Genomic DNA, 22,639 nt, shown 5'->3' with positions numbered 1-22,639 from the left:
GACACAGGTAGTAGGCCTAAAATAAAAAAGTAGGCTAAATACAGTTCAAAATTGGTAACTGGAGTACACAGGTGGCATAGCTTTGTTTAGTGGAGGACAGCTGTATTGAGTGGCGCAGACAGACACAGGTAGTAGGCCTAAAATAAAAAAGTAGGCTAAATGCAGTTCAAAATTGGTAACTGGAGTACACAGGCGGCAGAGCTTTGTTCAGTGGAGGACAGCTGTATTGAGTGGCACAGACAGACACAGGTAGTAGGCCTAAAATAAAAAAGTAGGCTAAATACAGTTCAAAATTGGTAACTGGAGTACACAGGCGGCAGAGCTTTGTTCAGTGGAGGACAACTGTAAGGAGTGGCTGACACAGTTAGTAGGTCAAAATAATAAAGTGAGGTAAATGTCTGCCCAAAAATTGTTCATAAATAAACAGGTGGCATAGCTAGGTACAGGGGTGGGCTCCTCTGCTGAGTAGCAGACAGTGGTAGTTGGCGCAAAGTATTAACTGGTCTAAATGGAGGCCAGGGCCCCTGTATATTTTTGCTATCATCTATCATTTCAACAAATTTGTATTGGCAGTGGCATTGAAGGGTTTAACAGCACAGACTACACAGTGGTGGAGCTGGGAGAGGTAAGTTTTGCAAGTGGTAGAGCACTGTTTGACCTGGGGGGGAACACTCTCTCATGGGCAGTGGTACTGGCACAGGGCCCCTCATATTACGACGGTGTGTCTGACATTGGTTGTGCACCACCACCGTTAGAGACACTTCATTGAACTATGAGGGACCCTGTGCCAGTGCCGTCGCCCAAGAGTGGGCATATCCACCTGTCCAGGCAAACGGCACTCGCACGGGTGCTTGCGCTAGGTGGTGACCATGGCCCTGTGGGGGGAGTCAGCCCATTTAGGGAGGTAAAAAAAGGCCTATGGTGGACATTCAGCAGCTGCAAATGGAGGAATTGGGTCAGTCAGTCAGAGGAGGCCAAAAGCAAGACATTTTCCAGGCAAGCAACGTGTCAGCAGGGGAAGGTGGGGCAAAATAATTTGAAATCCATGATTGGTTCATTTTAATGAAGGTTAGATCATCAACATTTTGGGTAGCCAGACGAGTCCTTTTTTCGGTCAGTATTGAATCAGCAGCACTGAAGACTCTTTCTGATAGCACACTAGCAGCAGGGCAAGCGAGCTCCTGTAATGCATATTCTGCCAATTCAGGCCAGGTGTCTATTTTAGATGCCCAGTAATCAAAGGGGAATGACCTGTGAGGGAGAACATCAATAAGGGAGGAAAAATAGTTCGTAACCATACTGGACAAATGCAGTCTCCTGTCGCTTTGAATTGATGCAGCAGTACCTGTCGTGTCTGCGGTCATTGCAAAATCACTCCACAACCTGGTCATAAAACCCCTCTGTCCAACGCCACTTCTGATTTGTGCACCTCTAACACCTCTGCCATGTTTCCCCCTACAGCTCGTGTGAGAACCATCACCGCCGCTGTGTGCTGGCAATGCCTGAACCAAACGGTCTACAAGAGTTGCTTGTTTGGTAGCCAATATTTGCTCAAGGTTCTCATGTGGCATGATATTTTGTAATTTTCCTTTATATCATGGATCCAGGAGGCAGGCCAACCAGTAATCGTCATCGGTCATCATTTTGATAATGCGGGGGTCCTTTTTTAGGATACGCAAGGCATACTCAGCCATGTGGGCCAATGTTCCAGGTGTCAATTCACTGCTTGTGCTGGGTTGAGGAGCACTTTCTTGCAAATCAACATCACTTGTCTCCCGCAAAAACCCTGTACCTGACCTTGCAACGCCACCAGTTTCTATTGCCCCCTGAGAAGCATCCTCCTCCCATAAATATTCATCCCCATCATCCTCCTCCTCCTCCTCTTCGTCCGCCACCTCGTCCAGGAGAGTTCCCTGAGCAGACAATGGCTGACTGTCATCAAGGCTTCCCTCCTCCTCGGCTGCAGACGCCTGCTCCTTAATGTGCATCAAACTTTGCATCAGCAGACGCATTAGTGGGATGCTCATGCTTATGATGGCGTCGTCTGCACTTACCAGCCGTGTGCAATCCTCAAAACACTGAAGGACTTGACAGAGGTCTTGTAGCTTCGACCACTGCACACCTGACAACTCCATGTTTGCCATCCAACTGCCTGCCCTTGTATGTGTATCCTCCCACAAATACATTACAGCACGCCTCTGTTCGCACAGCCTCTGAAGCATGTGCAGTGTGGAGTTCCACCTTGTTGCAACGTCGATTATTAGGTGGTGCTGGGGAAGCCTCAGCGATCGCTGATGGTTCAGCATACGGCTGGAGTGTACAGGTGACCTGCGGATGTGCGAGCAAAGTCTTCGCACCTTCAGGAACAGGGCTGGTAACCCCGGATAATTTTTCAGGAAGCACTGCACCACCAGGCACAAGGTGTGAGCCAGGCAAGGTATGTGTTTCAGTTCTGAAAGGGCTATGGCAGCCATAAAATTCCTTCCGTTATCACTGACTACCTTGCCAGCCTCAAGATGTACACTGCCCAGCCATGACTGAGTTTCTTGCTGCAAGTACTCGGCCAGAACTTCTGCGGTGTATCTGTTGTCGCCCAAACATTTCATTTCCAACACAGTCTGCTGACGCTTACCACAAGCTGTTCCATAATGGGACACCTCGTGAGCAACACTGGCAGGTGCGGATGGAGTAGTCGTGCGACTGCGCTCTGTGGACAAGCTCTCGCTTCTGGAGGAGGAGGAGGGGCGAACGCCTACAGCCAACTGTTTCCTAGACCGTGGGCTAGGCAGAACTGTCCCACTATGCCTGTCCCCTGTGGACCCTGCATCCACCACATTAACCCAGTGTACCGTGATGCCTACTGGTCCATGCATCTGTTGTGAGGTGAACCTTTCTACTGACTGATTGCCTCAGTGCATGGACAATGCGGTCTTTGACATGCTGGTGGAGGGCAGGGATGGCTTTTCTCGCAAAGAAGTATCGACTGGGTATGTCATAGCGTGGTAATGCGTAGGCCATCAGGGCTTTGAAAGCTTCACTTTCAACCAATTGGTAGAGCATCATCTCTAACGAGATTAGTCTAGCAATGTGGGCGTTCAAACCCTGCGTACACGGATGACAGGATGAGCACTTTCTTTTCCTAACGAGAGTCTCTTGTAGGGTGAGCTGGACTGGAGATTTGCATATGGTGGAACTAGCGGTGGTGGTGGTGGACATGGCGGATTGAGAGAGGGTTGGTGATGGTATTCTTGATGTTGACCCACATACAGTGTTTCCTACCAAAAACCTTGTGATTCCCTGACTGCTTTGGCCTTGCGACGATACCTCCACATTTGCTGCTGGTGGTGTCCTAACTGGTGGGCTTACAGTGAGGGAAGCAATGTAGCGTTGCTGACTACCTTCATTCTGAGCAGGTGCACCAACGATACAGGACGTTTGGTAGTTAGTCCAGGCTTGCAAGTGCATGCTGGTTAAATGTCTATGCATGCACGTTGTATTTAAATTTAGGGGATTCTTACCTCTGCTAAAGGTCTTTGAGCATTTCTTACAGATAACTTTGCACTGATCATTCGGATCTTGGTTAAAAAATTGCCACACTCCACTTTTCCTACTATGCAATACCTTTTCAGGCATTGCACGCTGTGCTACTTTCACCGGATGGCCACGCTGTCCTAAAACAGTTTTTTTAGTTGACAAACCTTTTTGGCCTGAGACGGGCCTACCAGATGAAAGCTGTTGTGATGTTGATGGCTGCTGCGGATCATCCCCCTCCGCCTCTGAGCTACTGTCAGCGGCACCCTCTTCCCCCAATGGCTGCCAATCTGGGTCAACAACTGGGTCATCTATCACCTCCTCTTCAATGTCATGTGCACCTTTCTCTGTGTCACCGTGTAAGGTGCTATAGCGTTCGGGACGGGGCACCATAGTCTCATCAGGGTCAGTTTCTAGCTCAGTACACTGCGAGGGCAATGTAGTGATCTGAGTCAATGGAACAGTATAATAATCTAGTTGTGGCTGTGCATCAGTGCACTCCATGTCCGATTCATCTTGTAATGGGCTGTTAACAATTTCCCTTTCTAACCCAGGCACGGTATGTGTAAAGAGCTCCATGGAGTAACCTGTAGTGTCGCCTGACGCATCCTTCACTTTTGGTTTGGGTGAAGGACACAAGGAAGCGACTTGTTCCTGACCGGGAGCATCCACTGACGACTCGCTGCTTTTATATTTGGATCTTTCTGAAGAGGAGGCGAAAGAGCTAGAGGCTGAGTCAGCAATGAAAGCCAAAACTTTTTCCTGCCGCTCCGGCTTTAAAAGCTGTTTTCCTACTCCCAGATAAGGGAGCCTTCGAGGCCTTGTGTAGCCAGACGATGACGCAGGCTCAACACCTCCAGCCTTAGGTGCTATTTTGCTTTTCCCACTACCACCAGATGCTCCACCACCACCACGATCATTACCAGCTGGCAACGACCGCCCACGGCCTCTTCCACCAGACTTCCTCATTTTTGGGAAAATGTAACCAAAATAACAACCGTTATATGGTACTGTAAAACAAGGTAGAAGGTGTATCTAAACTTGTTGAAAATTTAAATCTCCCTTTTTTGGGGGGGAGACTGCAGCAAAAATCAGGCCCAGTGTATTACACTACATAATGTAAGTTGCAGAACGTGGCTGGCAGATATATGACAAACAGAACTGACGTAGATCCACTTAGTGGCAATTTAAATCTACCTTTTTTTTGGGGGGGAGACTGCAGCAAAACTCAGGCCCAGTGTATTACACTACACAATGTAAGTGGCAGAAAGTGGCTGGCTGATATACGGCAAACTAACAGAACTGACGTATATCCAGTGTGTGACAATTAGAATCTCCCTTTTATTTTGGGGAGACTGCACCACAACTCATGCCAAGTGTATTTTACAACGCAATGTGAGTGGCAGCAAGTGGCTGGCTGATACACCACAAACAAAGAGGACTGAGGTATATCCACTTTGTGAGAATTTCAATCTCACTTTTTTTTGGGGACACAGAACCCAAACTCAGGCCCAGTGTATTTTACAACGCAATGTGAGTGGCAGCAAGTGGCTGGCTGATACACCACAAACTAATAGGACTGAGGTATATCCACTTTGTGAGAATTTCAATCTCACTTTTTTTTTGGACACAGAACCCAAACTCAGGCTCAGTGTATTTTACAATGCAATGTGAGTGGCAGCAAGTGACTGGCTGATACACCACAAACTAAGAGGACTGAGGTATATCCACTTTGTGAGAATTTCAATCTCACTTTTTTGGGGGGGAGACAGCACCACAACTCAGGCTCAGTGTGTAACACAACGCAATGTAAGTGGCAGCAAGTGGCTGGAAGATATCTGAAAAAATCCAAGGACTGTAGTACTATTTCTATCTCCCTACAATGATCTCAGGACAAGTATGGCAGCAACAAAAAGGACTGCTGCACACAAAAGTGTGGACAAATAAACAAGATAACTGCAGAAAGGAGCAACAGGATTTTTGCTTTTAAAAAGCAGTTGGTTTGCACAGCAGCGTGCAAACAGCAATGCAGCTGTCAGGGAGCCTTATAAGGCAGCCTAATAAGCTACAGAGCTGATGCATAAAGATATAGCCTCCACTGTCCCTGCAAAACAAAGGTGGTGTTGGACAGTGGAAATCGCTACAGCACAAGCGGTTTGGGGGTTAATCTTCCCTCCCTAACTATATCCCTGCTTCTGACGAAGCTGCAGCACTCTCTCCCTATGCTGAAATCGGCAGAAGTAAGATGACAGTCAGCGTGCACGCCCCTTTATAGCCCCTGTGACGCCGCAGAAAGCAAGCCAATCACTGTCATGCCCTTCTCTAAGATGGTGGGGACCGAGACCTATGTCATCACGCTGCCCACACTCTGCGTCCTCCTTCATTGGCTGAAAAATGGTGCTGAAAGCATCATACGAAAACGCGTCTTTGGCGCGCAGATCGCCGACCGCACAGCCGATCCCACAGTGGGATCGGGTCGGGTTTCACGAAACCCCGACTTTGCCGAAAGTCGGCGATTTTTGAATTTGTCCAATCCGTTTCGCTCAACCCTAGATGTCACCATTTCATAAACTCATCTTTTAGTGTATCTATTAGAGCAGGAGTGGGGAACCTCAGGCTTGATGGATATAACCTCGACGACCGTTTTCCCAGTCCTTGGGCAGATTCATGGGGACCCCAGTGCTTGGGCTAGCAGTTGCTTTTTACTGGATGGTGGCCCTTTAATTATGTTCTTACTCTGTGAGCAAGCACATACAACGTTCCCTACTGAATGCTGCAGCGCTTGCAATGAAAGATTATATCATGATGCTGGCCCGTGCAAGGGTCAGGATGTACTTTGTGGGCACAGTTAGCATGCAATGCTGTCCTGTCCCACAGAAGAATACCGCAGTGGCAGCATCTCCTGTGATGTCTATACCACAGCTCCATGTCTCCTGTGATAACTATACTGCAGCCCCATATCTCTTGTGATGTCTATTCAGCAGCCCTATGTCTCCTGTGATGTCTATACCACATCCTCATTTCTCCAGTGATGTCTATACTGCAGCCCCATGTCTCCCGTGATGTCTATACTACAGCCCATCTCTTCTGTGATGTCTATGCGGAGCGCCCCCACACCGCCACAGGGCCGAGGGGTACCCGGAGCCGGGCCTCTGGGATCTCAGTCCTGGGGTTGTCACGGTGGCTAGACCCGGTCCGTGGCCCTGTCTGTCAGTGGGGGACGTCCGTTGCAAATAGGTGCTGTTAACGGTGGTGTAGCGGTGCAGTTGTGGGGTGCAGGTCGCGGTAAATAACGAGGACACCAGGTTGCAGTCTCTTTACCTCTTTACTGGAGATCTCTCGGTCCTCAGTCCGGAATCCGGTCCACCAGGCTGCGCAAGTCCGGCCGGTCCAATGGCACCTCCAGAGTTCTCCTCACAGGTGGAAATCAGTGCCTTCCTTCTTAGCGCTTTGTGTTGTAGTCCTTCCCTGCTGTGCTTACGAAAAGTACCCCACAACTGTTGTGTCTGTTTCTTAAGTTCCCTCACAACTCGATTAACTGATCTTCTGCTAATCTTCCGTCCCTTCCTGATGTTACAGTAAGAACGGCACCCGTTTGTCAGGTAGGCCTGGAGTTCTTCCGGGACCCTAGAGACGCCCCTCTCCCGCAATTGCCCCCCAAGACTTCATAGGTGATATGTGGTAGACAGCCCGCCTGAGACTGACTGTCCTGCCGCTGTTTGGAGTATGGCTTAAAGCTGTATATTATTCCACTCCCTCGGCGTTCCGGCCACCGGTAATGCGCCTCAGCAAGGTGCTGCCTCTTTCAACAAAACCCCTGCTGGCATTCTCCTTCTGCTTGATTTCGTTTCTCACTCAGCACAATCTATCTCGCTTCTAATCCTTTCTTAGGGCACCGCCGCTATTCTGAGCAGGCACGGTCCCGTTACGTTCTTTCAATGCCAAGCCTCTGCCAGGATCCCACCCCTGGCAGAGACCCTTCTGTCTCTTCCTCCACAACACCCTCTCTCACTAGGTGTTGCTTCGTTCGATCCAGTCAGCTTTCTCTACTAACTTCCTGCCTGACCCCCAGTTTACCCACTATGGTGGGGAGTGGCCTAATGAATAGCACCCTTAGCTCCCCCCGGAGGCCCAGCTGTGAAACATATTGGTGTCTGTGATACCTGATTGGAGGAACTCCTTCAGTGCCATCGAACGCACCATGGCTCCCCTTAGTGGCGGAGCCACAGTACTGCAACGACCAGGACTCTGGGGCGCTGCACTCCCCCCTGGTTAAACACAGTACTCCGGGACTGGGAAGAAAACAACAATACAGGTTAGCAAAAAGACATACAAATTTGTTGAGTGCAAAACAATAAGCATACTTGAACAGGCTTCCCTTTATGGGATGTGAGGACACTTTAACATTACAAAACATAATCATATATCATAGCAACAGGCTACAATTAACTCTCATTACCCAACCGGGTATTCTACTAAGTGCAAATGCTGGAACAATAAATTAACATTGCCTTTAAGAAACATACACTCTTAGTTTATCAAAGGCCTTCCTATAATCACATTACAGGGCAAGGTAACTTCACATTCTCCGACTTTGAACCTGCAGGACCGCCTGTCCCTATGGCACCAGACCTACTGCCTCTCCTTTCTTTTACAGGACCGCCCCGTTCAGCCAGGGCCTACTGCCTTTCTCTACTATACATAGTATAGACATAACATTCCTTTCAATTTGAGAGCATGGAGCACACTCTGCTTGGCTCCTATAAGGACTCACTCACTAACCCCTACGGGTCTACTTTCTGTCCTTAGTAACAAACTAACTTTCTATGGGGACGCAGGGTTTACCTTCTATCCTCACCTTCGTTATTACTTCTTTACTTTCAGTTAAACGGAACTCTACATCTACCCCTACGGGCTTTCTGCATCTTTCTCTTCAAAGAACATTATCTAGGTTTCACATTTTAAACAAATTAAACACACATAATTTTTCCATGAAAAACAGTTACATTTTCTTCAAAGCATTATCTCGACATTACTGTTCTAAAACAGTATCACTTTCAAGTTCTATTCTAACCTCCCCTTTAAGAGGAGATCAAGTCTTTCTGAGGTAGCTCTTCTTCTCAGCCTACCAGTCCATGCAAAGGCTCCGGAATGGTATCTTCGCAAAATGTCTTTAAACAAAACCAGTAGGAAGCACCTTTAAGAAGGTGCAAACTATTTACAAGAAAGTTCAAATCATGCACAGTCCATGATTTCGCAGTTTGTGTAACTTTGTGCAAAACTTCAAGAAAACAACAATAGTGACCCCGGGTCAACAAAGGGGTCACCTTTTTAAAGTTTACCCTGGACGGGTTTAGCAGCAACTTAAAGAACAAACAGTAACTATTTACATTTTCAGGTTTCCGAGGTTTACTCTTGCTCAGGTGGCTTGGGCTCCTGCCCCCCGGCCACCGTGGTGCCAGTGTCCGCGGTTCGAACGTGCAGATGAACTCGACTGGCCAACTCGGTGGCCGCTACCAGGCGCACTGTCGCGATGGTGACAAGGTCGGGTGCTCCTGGGACCAGGTCCGAGGTGGTAAGGGTCGCGGCTCCAAACATACACCGCCGAACATTCCGTGCATACCACCCGAGCGGGTTCTGGTGGCGGCTGTAGGTCACCTGATCCCCCTTTTGCAATGGTTCTCCACTTCGGCCACAGCAGGGAGCCCTCACGTTACAGTGCGCAACAAAAACGTCAGTATCCAATCCCGGCTCGTGTATGAGGCCCCACCCCCTTCTTGCATGGTAGGCCAACACAGTGCCCCGCCTTATCACGTCTCTGTCATCCCATGCCAGAGGGGATTGTTGTATTTTCGATGGACCCATCGGCTCGGCCTCTTTCCGGCCTTTCCACTGTAGAATCAAGCACTGTCTATATTGTTCCCACGTAAGCACCGCAAGAGTGGACCCGTTCTCCTGGGATCCATCTGTCCCAACCCAGGGGCTGTCCCACCGAAGAACTACTCCATCTAGACTCACATCCACGGGCTCTCCCACTCTAGTCGACAGCGGTGGCACCATCCTCCCCAGGTCACCAGGGGATAACACCATTAACCCTGCCGAGAAGGGTCGACCTTTACTGAGATGGAGGTGGGTCGTGGAAGCGGACTCGGGAGGGGGAGCAGGGGCGTCTTCCGTACCTACGCCTGATGTGGTTCCACCGATGTCGATCCGGCCCGCTGACAAGAACGCTGGAGTCGGCTGCTGCTCGGACTGCGGCTCTTCCGATGCGGCCCCCGAACGCTGCTCCGCTCGCTGTGGTTCCTCCTCCACGGATTCCAAGGTCAGGGTTGGTGGACTCAGCTCTGCCATCTGTTCCAGGAGTTTCAGGTCCTCCGGCTGCAGGGGACATAAGTCCGTCTCCGGTGAAGAGGGGCAAGCCGGAGTCGCATCTTCCTCGCTCAGGCACTTGCTGTTCATCATCGCTGCCTGATAGTCGGTGGCAGTGCATGCACCTGACTCCGCCATTTCTCCGAGGTCGGGCTTCTCCATCTCCTGCTTCCCGCCGTTGCAAATCAGGAGGTTGTCTTCTGCTTTGGGGCAGGTCATCTCCTTGCAGCCCGAAGCGCAGAGGGCGGTATCCATTTCTCGCGCCATTCTGGTAGTCTCCTCCCATAGCACGCCCTCCTTCTTCTCCAAAGTAGCAATGGCGGCGGCTTTCGGCGGGAACTTCTATTGGTCAGTGGTAGCACACAGTCTCTCAATAAAGCTACAGTTCATGCACAACAAATCACAGTCTCTAGGCACACATGACCTGATTCTTCAGGCTTAAGTAGATCCTGTTCGTGACGCCAAGTTGCGGAGCGCCCCCACACCGCCACAGGGCCGAGGGGTACCCGGAGCCGGGCCTCTGGGATCTCAGTCCTGGGGTTGTCACGGTGGCTAGACCCGGTCCGTGGCCCTGTCTGTCAGTGGGGGACGTCCGTTGCAAATAGGTGCTGTTAACGGTGGTGTAGCGGTGCAGTTGTGGGGTGCAGGTCGCGGTAAATAACGAGGACACCAGGTTGCAGTCTCTTTACCTCTTTACTGGAGATCTCTCGGTCCTCAGTCCGGAATCCGGTCCACCAGGCTGCGCAAGTCCGGCCGGTCCAATGGCACCTCCAGAGTTCTCCTCACAGGTGGAAATCAGTGCCTTCCTTCTTAGCGCTTTGTGTTGTAGTCCTTCCCTGCTGTGCTTACGGAAAGTACCCCACAACTGTTGTGTCTGTTTCTTAAGTTCCCTCACAACTCGATTAACTGATCTTCTGCTAATCTTCCGTCCCTTCCTGATGTTACAGTAAGAACGGCACCCGTTTGTCAGGTAGGCCTGGAGTTCTTCCGGGACCCTAGAGACGCCCCTCTCCCGCAATTGCCCCCCAAGACTTCATAGGTGATATGTGGTAGACAGCCCGCCTGAGACTGACTGTCCTGCCGCTGTTTGGAGTATGGCTTAAAGCTGTATATTATTCCACTCCCTCGGCGTTCCGGCCACCGGTAATGCGCCTCAGCAAGGTGCTGCCTCTTTCAACAAAACCCCTGCTGGTATTCTCCTTCTGCTTGATTTCGTTTCTCACTCAGCACAATCTATCTCGCTTCTAATCCTTTCTTAGGGCACCGCCGCTATTCTGAGCAGGCACGGTCCCGTTACGTTCTTTCAATGCCAAGCCTCTGCCAGGATCCCACCCCTGGCAGAGACCCTTCTGTCTCTTCCTCCACAACACCCTCTCTCACTAGGTGTTGCTTCATTCGATCCAGTCAGCTTTCTCTACTAACTTCCTGCCTGACCCCCAGTTTACCCACTATGGTGGGGAGTGGCCTAATGAATAGCACCCTTAGCTCCCCCCGGAGGCCCAGCTGTGAAACATATTGGTGTCTGTGATACCTGATTGGAGGAACTCCTTCAGTGCCATCGAACGCACCATGGCTCCCCTTAGTGGCGGAGCCACAGTACTGCAACGACCAGGACTCTGGGGCGCTGCATCTATGCCTCAGCCCCATGTTTTCTGTGATGTCAATACTGCAGCTCAATTTTACCTGTGATGTCTATGCCACAGCCCCATATCTCCTGTGATGTCCATGCCGCAGCCCCATGTCTCTTGTGATGTCTATACTGTAGCCCCATGTCTCCTTTGATGTCTACACTGCAGCCCTATTTCCCCTGCGATGTCTATTCTGCAGTCCCATGTCTCTTGTTATGTCTGCCGCAGCCCCATGTCTCTTGTGATGTCTATACTACAGCCCCATTTCCCCTGTAATGTCTATGCTCCAGCCCCATCTCTTCTGTGATGTCTATTCCGCAGCACCATGTCTTTTGTGATGTCTATACTGCTGTCACAATCAATTCTTGGATTCGTGGCAGCGCTGGTTCCACTATGTTTTAAATGTAGCTTTTTTCCTTTCAGGCCAGCGGGGGGTTAATGTCAGTTTTCCCTTACTGGTAGCCTGCTGCAACTGCAGAGTTGTTAGGTCAGCTGATGTGGGTGGTGACCACTCCCACTCCCTTTAAATGGTCACCTGATGCATCAGCTGACTGTTGGTGATAGAGTTATTCTATGGAGACTAGCCATGCAGTTGCAGCTCTCTGGTTGCATGCGTTAAACGGACTGCGTTAACGCAAGTGCCGAAATGCGATCACATCGAAATGCTAGCACAGATGCTCTATCTGCGCTAGTGGTGACGGAGCCGGAAATGCTGCAGCCCGTGTCCGAGGGTCCGTCACAGAATGACGGCACATCGTTAGAGCATGCCCATTATGGCATGCATTGGCGATGCGCCCCAAAATAGGGGTTAATGGTAGCGTTAATGGACTGTGTCACACCGCGTTATGCCACGGTGTAACACACTCCATCTAACGGACTGCCTTAACGCAGTATGAACCCAGCCTTAGGGCATTAGGGGAGTGCAGGGTCGGGCTTAGGTTGGAGCTCAGCAGGTGTCCCATCCATCATTCTCTATGGCTGCTTTCAAACTAGCGTCGGCTCGGGGCCTTCGCTATGCTTCGGCCCGACGTGCCGACGCGCGTTGTGAAAATAATGCCCGACATGGGCAGCGGAAGCAGTCTTACGACGCTTCTGCTGCCCCATTGTAAGGTCTGGGGATGAGGGGGCGGAGTTTCGGCCGCGCATGCGCGGTCGAAAGTGGCGGACATGACGCGCAAAAAAAGTTACATGTAACTTTTTTGTGCCGACGGTCCGCCAAAACACGACGCAACCGACGCATGACGGTTGCGACGTGTGGTGATACGTCGCAATGCGTCGGTAATGTAAGTCTATGTGGAAAAAACGCATCTTGCAGACAACTTTGCAGGATGCGTTTTTTCTCCTAAACGACGCATTGCGAATGTGCGACGTATTGCAAACGACGCTAGTGTGAAAGTAGCCTATCGATAGGGCCTTCCTCTCCCCATTTCCATCCCATTGTGTGTTTCATGCCGTCCACTGACTGTTGTGTGTGTCGTGCCGTCCACTGACCGACACCCTGGTGGGATCATGACAACTGCAGCTCCATGTCTCCTGTTATGTATATAGCACAGCCCCATGTCTTCTGTGATGTATATACAGCAGTCTTGTGTCTAGTATCTGATGTATGCAGCAGTCTCAGTGTATATTATACAAAAAAAACCCTGTTTGGGAGAGAACCGTAAAATCGCGCCGCCCTAAGTGTGTAAACACAATATTATAGTCTTTAAAGGGTGCACAATTTTATTGGAGTCACCTGATAGAAGACTAATGTGGCTTTAGATTGTGTATCCTCAAAAATCCCTCTGGGATACTTTTCAGTAGACAGGGCTATCACTAGGATCCAAGTGAAAGAGCTAGAGTCAGGCTCACAAAGGATGAGTAAATCAAGAAAAGCACATCCAACCCATGAATAGCAGCACTTCCCAGGACTCACATTCAAAGATGATATTTCATATTTTTTTATTTGGTAAGTTAAAATACGCTATTTTAACTTATCAAATAAAAAAATATGAAATATCATCTTTGGATGTGAGTCCTGGGAAGCGCTGCCATTCATAGGCTGGATATGCTTTTCTTGATTCAGTGTACATTATGTGATGTATATAGCATTCTCTGTGCCTCCTATGTGATGTGTATGTAGCAGATTCCCAGTGTCTCCTATGTGATGTATTTGCTGCACCACTCCCACTGCTTGCGTTCTATAAATGTTACATGAGCAGTGATGAATTTCACACTGTGAGGAGATCTGCAGTGTAATATCTATCTCTGTTCAGTATGACTTTCTGCTGTGAGTGCTTTACAAATCTCATCAGTGCATAGTCTGTGCTGCAGACCGACGCAAATCTGGAAAAGCAGTTACAATAGCAACATTATCCACACCCCCTAACATCACAGTTACAGCTGTCACAATAGGGGTGAGTTATTAAAATGTTTGCCCAAACACAGCAAGATCATTTTCAAGTTGAAAATTTTGTACCACCCTCGAGTGATGGTCTAAATATCCAAATGGCCCCCGGCAGAAAAAATATGCCTCACCCCTAGTTAGAGAAACAAAAACATTGGTAGAAAATTAGGTTTCTAATTCATGAACTAATTACATACTTACTGATAAATGAGTAATGTGCAGAGTTAATGGCTGTTGTGCCATGTTTAATTATGATTATTGAGTTCATCACGCAGAGATGTCACTTAGAGCACACTGAGAACATTACAAATGAGTGGAGCAGAAGCATTCATGTTTGCAGTGACGGCTCACGTGAAGGATACGGCATTGTGGTTTGTTCTCTGACAACCTTAATCAACTGCATATGATTTTCTACTGGTTTTAGATAGTGCATTTCATTTATTAGTAGGATGTATGATAACCATCCAAGTACAATCTGTTGGCACCTCTTTAATGAGTGACCGGAGATGTCTAATTTTTTGATTTTCCAGATGGTATGTAAGCTCTTATTTTTAACTTTCCTAGACCTGTTAGTCACCCATATGTTCCTGACACGTTTATTTTAGTAAATCCAGTACTTTTATTCCTTATAAAATAATTATGGAGCTCTAATTCTATTAATTCTGGGGTGTACTGTCCCTCTGTTATTCCGTCTAGACATTTAAAGGGAACCTGTCACAAAGTTTTCCTCATATAAAGTATGGCCAGCATATTTAAGCCATTTTACAGCATTCTAGAATGCCATATGTCTTATTATACTCACAGACGGGGTGATCGGGTACGATGGAAGTCTCTGGTCCTGATCCGGCATCTACTCTCTTCTTACGATCACCATCCTCCTTCTTGCTTCATGAGGATGATGTTGTTAAAGAGGGTTTAAAGACGCTGGCAGTACTTTATATATTAGGAAAACCTGGTAACAGGTTCCCTTTAAGAATAAAATAACAACTTCCCACTCCCCCAACTCATTATATTTACATGTCCCTTCCGCCTCAATTCATTGTCATGTCTTCTCTCTGCCACACTCTATTCATGATCAACAGCTCTACCCCCACATTCAATACATCATTTACTCCCCCACCCTCAAAATTCATCATTATTTGCTCTCTCAATCATCATTTGCTCTCCCCACCCCACCTTCAATTAAATTGCTGTCCCTCTTCCCTCGCTCTCAATTCATCATTTGCAGTCTCCCGTCCCCTCCCTCACTTCATCATGTGCAGTCCCCCTCCCCCCAGTTCCTTTCAACCCCTCCACTTCATGTGCAGTCCCCCTTTAACCCCCTCCCCACATCATCATGTGCAGTCCCCCTTTAACCATCCTCCCTACATCATCATTGTGCAGTCCTCCTTTAACCATCCTCCCTACATCATCATTGTGCAGTCCTCATTTAACCATCCTCCCCACATCATCATGTGGAGTCCCCCTTTAACCCCCCTCTCCACATCATCATGTGCAGTCCCCCTTTAACTCCCCTCCCCACATCATCATGTGCAGTCCCCCTTTAACCCCCTCCCCACATCATCATGTGCAGTCCCCCTTTAACCCCCTCCCCACAACATGTGCAGTCCCCCTTTAACCCCTCTCCCCACATCATCATGTGCAGTCCCCCTTTAACCCCCCTACCCACATCATGTGCAGTCCCCCTTTATCCCCCCACATCATGTGCAGTCCCCTTTATCCCCCACATCATCATGTGCAGTCCCCATTTAATCCCCTCCCCACATCTTCATGTGCAGTCCCCATTTAACCCCCCTCCCCACATCATCATGTGCAGTCCCCCTTTAACCCCCCTACCCACATCATGTGCAGTCCCCCTTTATCCCCCCACATCATGTGCAGTCCCCTTTATCCCCCTCCCCACATCATCATGTGCAGTCCTTTTTAACCCCCTCCCCACATCATCATGTGTATTCCCCCTTTAACCCCACTCCCCACATCATCATGTGCAGTCCCCCTTTAACCCTCCTCCTCACATCATCATGTGCAGTCCACATTTAACCCCCCTCCCCACATCATGTGCAGTCCCCCTTTAACCCCCCTACCCACATCATGTGCAGTCCCCCTTTATCCCCTCACATCATCATGCACAGTCCCCTTTATCCCCCACATCATCATGTGCAGTCCCCATTTAACCCCTTCCCCACATCTTCATGTGCAGTCCCCCTTTAACCCCCTCCCCACATCATCATGTGCAATCTCCCTTTAACCCCACCTCCCCACATCATCATGTGCAGTCCCCCTTTAACCCCACCTCCCCACATCATCATGTGCAGTCCCCCTTACTCCTTCCACTGTCATCATGTGCAATTCCTCCTCCTCCCCTCACCCATTTAATTCATTTTGTATAGAAAACAAAAAAGTTTTGCATACTTACCTCACAGTCGCTCCCCAGCAGCGCGGCTCTGCCTCCAGGGTAAATGCTAGACTGTATGGGCTCCCTCCTTGTATGATATTATTTTCGGGGGCGTGTCATAACAGGGTGGGTGTGTGTTCTAACTTAGCAAAGGCAGGAAGAGAAGCTGCCATCTTCAGTAGCGAGCCGGCTAGACTGTATGGGCTGCAGTCAGGACCTGGAAGCAGCCCATACAGTCTAGGCTCAACCAAAGACAGAGGGAGCAGGAGCTGTGCAGCCATCAAGGTAATACGGCTGTGCACAGCTCCGGGAAAGCTCCCGGGCCCCAGCAACGATGTGTGCTCCACAGCGCATACCACTTTGCTGCACTATGGGGCCCAATGAACAGTAGCACATAAGTGGGGCCCCATACCTGCGGGCCCCTCTGTGTACTGCTGTTCACCGGGCCCCATACAGCAGTAAAGACAGTAATGCCCTGATGGCAGCCCTGGTTGTGGGTACCGATGTGGATAGTGTCAGGGAAAGAGCAGGAATCCAGTGTTGTGCCTTTGTTTCTACCATCCATACTTTATCCATTATTTCTATTAAAAAAAAAAGCAAAATAAAGTTTTCCCTGTTGGATCCCAGCAGTGACCCTGGACTCCCATTACCTGGACTGCGGTGACCAGAGGAGAGAAGGTAATCGGTGGGGAAAATCTGCATTATCTCCATCTTACATGTACAAGGGGCCGGGGGCACTCACTGACCGCTGTTCAGTGGACTCTATCTAAATACTGTGCCTTTAAATACCATGGCTATAACTACCCCCCGGTCACCCATTTTACACCCCCATAATCCTCCATATAGTATAATGCACACCCCATAGTCCTCCATACAGTATAATGCACACCCTATAGTCCTCCATACAGTATAATGCACACCCTATAGTCCTCCATACAGTATAATGCACACCCTATAGTCCTCCATACAGTATAATGCATACCCCATAGTCCTCCATACAGTTTAAAGCACTTCCCATGAAAAAAAACTACAATACTCACCTCTCCTCCTCGTTTCCCTTCTGCTTAGGCCTCTGCTGGGGGACTCTGAACTTCTGTACATCTCAGCCAGCGGGCAACATCCAGGATTCCAATACAGTTGAACTTGCGATGACGGGGGAGGGGGCCCGATTCCGGTGCTGGCAGCAGCCCCACCACTCAGCTCATGGGCTCCATAGCGGCCATGTGGAAGTGCAGGTAGATTGTGTCTCACTGCTCTGCCAGAGAATGTAACTATATTTGCACTATGCACGCCGATACAGATAAAAATAGCATAGCTCTGGGTGGGCCTCTCAGAGTGCGGGGCCAGAGGCGACCATACCCTCTGCCCTCCCGGTAGCAACCCTGCTGGTTGTGTGTGATGGTGCAATTTTTTATCAGTTGGGGCCCCACTTTTAACATTAGCCCAAGACACCACTTTGTCTAAAACCATTACTGGTTACAGTAAACATAGGATACAGCAGGACAGATACAGTAGACTCTTCATTAAGTAGAAACTCACAAGACACCGCAACAATGAGTGTTGGCTAGTTCCGGGCTCCCACACACAAACCGAGTAGTATTGCTGGCATTACTCCACTCCTGAACCCGAACATTATAGCTGCTGCTGGCCAACAGAGGCAGCCAACCGCTACACTTGGCTGCAGTGGAACAAATATGGACCAAAAAAGGCCCGGACAGTGACGCAACTTTGACAAGAGTGATGCAGGGCTGTGTGTGAGAGCTCATGCACCATTGGCACTTGTCAACTCTAATGGTTTTGGGTCTAAGATGGTCTGAAAAGTGTGATTCTTTTGGGGTGGCTGCTTTTCTTGGTGAATTGTGTCTGCTTTTCTTGCTGAATAGACATCCACCATTTACTGTGTTATAGTTTTGTATGTACTGGAAAATAGAGGAATAAGAAATATACTGTACATTTTGACCCCCAGACAACATGAGTTAAAAAAGAAATAGCTGTTATGTTAAATAAAAGAAAGGAATTGTGGAGGACTCCCAGGGCAAAAATATTACTGCTTTCTGCAAAGAGAAGATGTTGAATTTCCGAATGGTAAGAAAATGTTGAGCAGAGTACAATAACTTCAGTCAACAGGTATGCAAGGGAAATGCTAAGAATCGCAGGCGTGGATCAGGTTGGCATTTCTTATTTCCTGAGCTGGAAAACATGATCTGTGAATGGGTTGCTGACAAAAGAGAAAATTACCACAAATAGAAATATCCCCAGAAGATTTCAGAGCATCACATCACTGGCTGGACAGCTTTCTTCAGCGATGTGAACTGTCTGTAAAAGATCCACATTAATGTTTAAGCTGTGCTCTTTTGTGTCTTCAAGTTTTCTGGTGGTGTGAACAGGTTCCTACAGACTTGTTCAATGTGCAAGTGGCCCATGTGTTTCTGGTTCTATTAATGTTTAAGCTGGAAGATGTTGAAGTTATTAATCGTGCACTTGCATTCAAGTCCTTTGTTGATGGCATCGACTTTTCTAAATACCAACTTTCCAATATGATTGCTGTGGATGAAACTCCAGTGTTTATGGGCCAAGGATGACAAATGACTAATGATTAGTGAGGCGCCTAATCTGTCTACGTTCCCTCCACTGGTCATGAAAGTGCACGTGTTACCTGTATTTTGGCAACTCGTCTGAATGGCACTAAAGTTCCACCTCTAAGCATTAGAATAAGGCCGGGATCACACTTGCGAAAAACTCGCATGAGTCTCATCTCAATATGCGGCACTGCCGCTCTCAGGACCGGAGTGTGCGGCTGTGTGCGGAGTGTGTATTTCTATGCAGCTGAGCGCTCCGATTAGAGTGCCGGCGGCAGTGCCACGTATTGAGATGCGAGACTCGTGCGAGTTTCTCGCAAGTGTGATCTCCGCCTAAGAAGAGTGAAAGTTCTTCAGGTATTTATATTCTTGAAACTTAAAAAACCTGGTGCACACAAGCAGTTATGAAGAAGTGGGTCGATTTAATGCCACCACTTGTTTTGCGAGGCCTGCTAGTCTGGGATTTAGCCAGTACACAGACATGAAGAAAGAAATAGAAATAAATAAATCAAACAAAGATTCCTGCAGGAATGGCTGCCTATCTCCAGACTTTTGATATGGCAATAAACAAGCAATTCAAGGACCATTTATGTATGGAAATTAGTGACTACACTGAAAATAGAATGGAGTGAAATCAGACTGCAAGAGGTTGTGACTTGGATGAAGAATTCATGGGAGAAAAAAACTGACAGCTTCGTTGCCGAAGCTCTACAAGGAGACTACATGGACAAGAGGTGATCATTAAGGAAAGCGCTATTGCTGATCATGAAAAATTGGGACCAATGATTCTAAAAGCAATATAGTCAACAAGAAATTCATGATGGAATTCAGTGTTTGGAGAGATTGTTGATGTTCCAAAAGATGATGACATAACTGTGTTTGAATAAATGTTGTTTTTTGTTCATGAATATGAGAAATGTAGATTGTTGTACAAGGAAAAAGCAAATAGGATAGAAAGAATTGATAGAAGGTAGAATTCAGTGATTGGAGAATTACGATAGTGTTCCAGAATGTGATGGCATGATTATATGTGAATAAATGTTGATTTTTTTGTTCAAGGATTAAAGTGGATTGTTGTTCATCGAAAAAAAAATGTGTCCCCTGAAAATAAGCCCTAAGGCCTTTCATAGCAAAAATTAATATAAGACCCTGTCCTACTTGTGATGAAACATGGTAGTTACGTGAGTTTAATCTCGAAATGTTTCAGAAATAAACTTGCTAAAGCAGGCTATTAGGACTATAGTCATGGCATAGATAGGATAACTGAAGTTTGACTGAAAAAGGAACTGTGTTTTCAAAATTGTTCTTGGAATGGGGTAATGAGCAAACTTCCTCTCTGAGTCAGACATACAACAAGGCATGATCAATTAAAAATGTGTAACTTAAATGCAATCATTTCCAAAAACCCCAACAATCATAGTTCCGTTTTTCAAACATGAATAAAATGTTTGTTTATGAAATATACCATGCTGTTTATACTTCTTTATTATATCAATACTGATAACGATAACAATCTAATGAAAGATTCATAAACTGTTAGAGATGGATTTTTGGAACTGCATTTAAAAAGCTGAACATACAGTGGGTCCGGAAAGTATTCAGACCTCTTTAAATTTTTCACTCTTTGCTTCATTGCAGCCATTTGGTAAATTCAAAAAAGTTCATTTTTGTTCTCATTAATGTACACTCTGCACCCCATCTTGACTGAAAAAAAACAGAAATGTAGAATTTTTTGCAAATTTATTAAAGTGAACCTGTCACCCCCAAAATCAAAGGTGAGGTAAGCTCACCGGCATCAGAGGCTTATTTACAGCATTCTGTAATGCTGTAGATATGCCCCTGATGTATCCTGAAAGATGAGAAAGAGAGTTTAGATTATACTTACCCAGGGGCGATCCCGCTGCGGTCCGGTCCGATGGGCGTCGCGGTTCGGGGCCTCCCATCTTCTTACGATGACGTCCTCTTCTTGTATTCACGCTGCGGCTTCGGCGCAGGCGTACTTTGTCTGCCCTGTTGAGGGCAGAGCAAAGTACTGCAGTGCGCAGGCGCCGGGAAAGGTCAGAGAGGCCCAGCACCTGTGCACTGCAGTACTTTGCTCTGCCCTCAACAGGGCAGACAAAGTACACCGGAGCCGGAACCGCAGCGTGAAGACAAGAAGAGGATGTCATCATAAGAAGATGGGAGGCCCCGGACCGACCGGACCGTGACGCCCATCAGATCGGACCGCCTGCCCAGCTGAGTATAATCTAACCTCTTTTTCTCATCTTTCAGGATACATCAGGGGCTTATCTACAGCATTACAGAATGCTGTACTGTAGATAAGCCCCTGATGCCGGTGGGCTTAGCTCACTTTTGATTTTGGGGGTGACAGGTTCCCTTTAAAAAAGAAAAAACAAAATATCACATGGTCATAAGTATTCAGACCCTTTGCTCAGTAATGAGTAGAAGACCCTTTTGAGCTAGTGCAGCCATGAGACTTCTTGTGAATGATGCAACAAGTTTTTCACACCTTGATTCGTGGATCCTCTGCCATTCTTCCTTGCAGATCCTCTCCAGTTCCATCAGGTTGGATGGTGAACGTTGGTGGACAGCCATTTTCAGGTCTCTCCAGAGATGCTCAATTGGGTTAAGGTCAGGGCTCTGGCTGGGCCAGTCAATAATAGTCACAGAGTTGTTCTGAAGCCACTCCTTTGTTATTTTAGCTGTGTGCTTAGGGTCATTGTCTTGTTGGAAGGTGAACCTTCGGCCAAGTATGAGGTCCAGAGCACTCTGGAAGAGGTTTTCATCCAGGACATCTCTGTACTTGGCTGCATTCATGTTTCCTTTAATGGCAACCAGTCGTACTGTCCCTGCAGCTGCAAAACTACCCCACAGCATGATGCTGCCACCACATTTCACTGTTGGGATTGTATTGGGCAGGTAATGAGCAGTGCCTGGTTTTCTCCACACATACCACTTAGAATTATCACCAAAAAGTTCTATCTTCATCTCATCAGACCAGAGAATCTTATGTCTCATAGTCTGGGAGTCCTTCATGTGTTTTTTTTTTAGCAAACTCTATGTGGGCTTTCATTTAACCCCTGGCAAAAATTATGGAATCACCAGCCTTGGAGGATGTTCATTCAGTTGTTTAATTTTGTAGAAAAAAAAAGCAGATCACAGACATGGCACAAAACTAAAGTAATTTCAAATGACAAATTTCTGACTTTAATAAACACTAAAAGAAATCAAGAACAAAAACTGTGGAAGTCAGTAATAGTTACTTTTTTATAACAAGCAGAAGGAAAAAATTATGGAATCACTCAATTCTGAGGAAAAAATTATGGAATCACCCTCTAAATTTTCATTCCCAAAACTAACACCTGCATCTAAAAAGGAGTGATCACACCTTGGAGAGCTGTTTCACCAAGTGGATTGACATGAATCATAAGCTCCAACATGAGACATGTCAATTGAATAGGAGATTTTGACTAAAGGAGAGGATTATCAAACTCTTAAAAGAGGGTAAATCATCACACAATGTTGCAAAAGATGTTGGTTGTTCACAGTTAGCTGTGTTCAAAATCTCGACCAAATACAAACAACATGGGAAGGTTATTAAAGGCAAACATACTGGTAGACCAAGGATGACATCAAAGCGTCAAGACCGGAAACTTAAAGCAGTATGTCTCCAAAACAGGAAATGCACAACAAAACAAATGAGAAACGAATGGATGGAAACTGGAGTCAACGTCTGTGACCGAACTGTAAG

Source organism: Ranitomeya variabilis, chromosome 5 (genome assembly GCF_051348905.1).
Source record: "Ranitomeya variabilis isolate aRanVar5 chromosome 5, aRanVar5.hap1, whole genome shotgun sequence".
In the NCBI taxonomy this organism is placed as follows: domain Eukaryota; kingdom Metazoa; phylum Chordata; class Amphibia; order Anura; family Dendrobatidae; genus Ranitomeya; species Ranitomeya variabilis.
Note: the sequence above shows the minus strand (reverse complement) of the source record.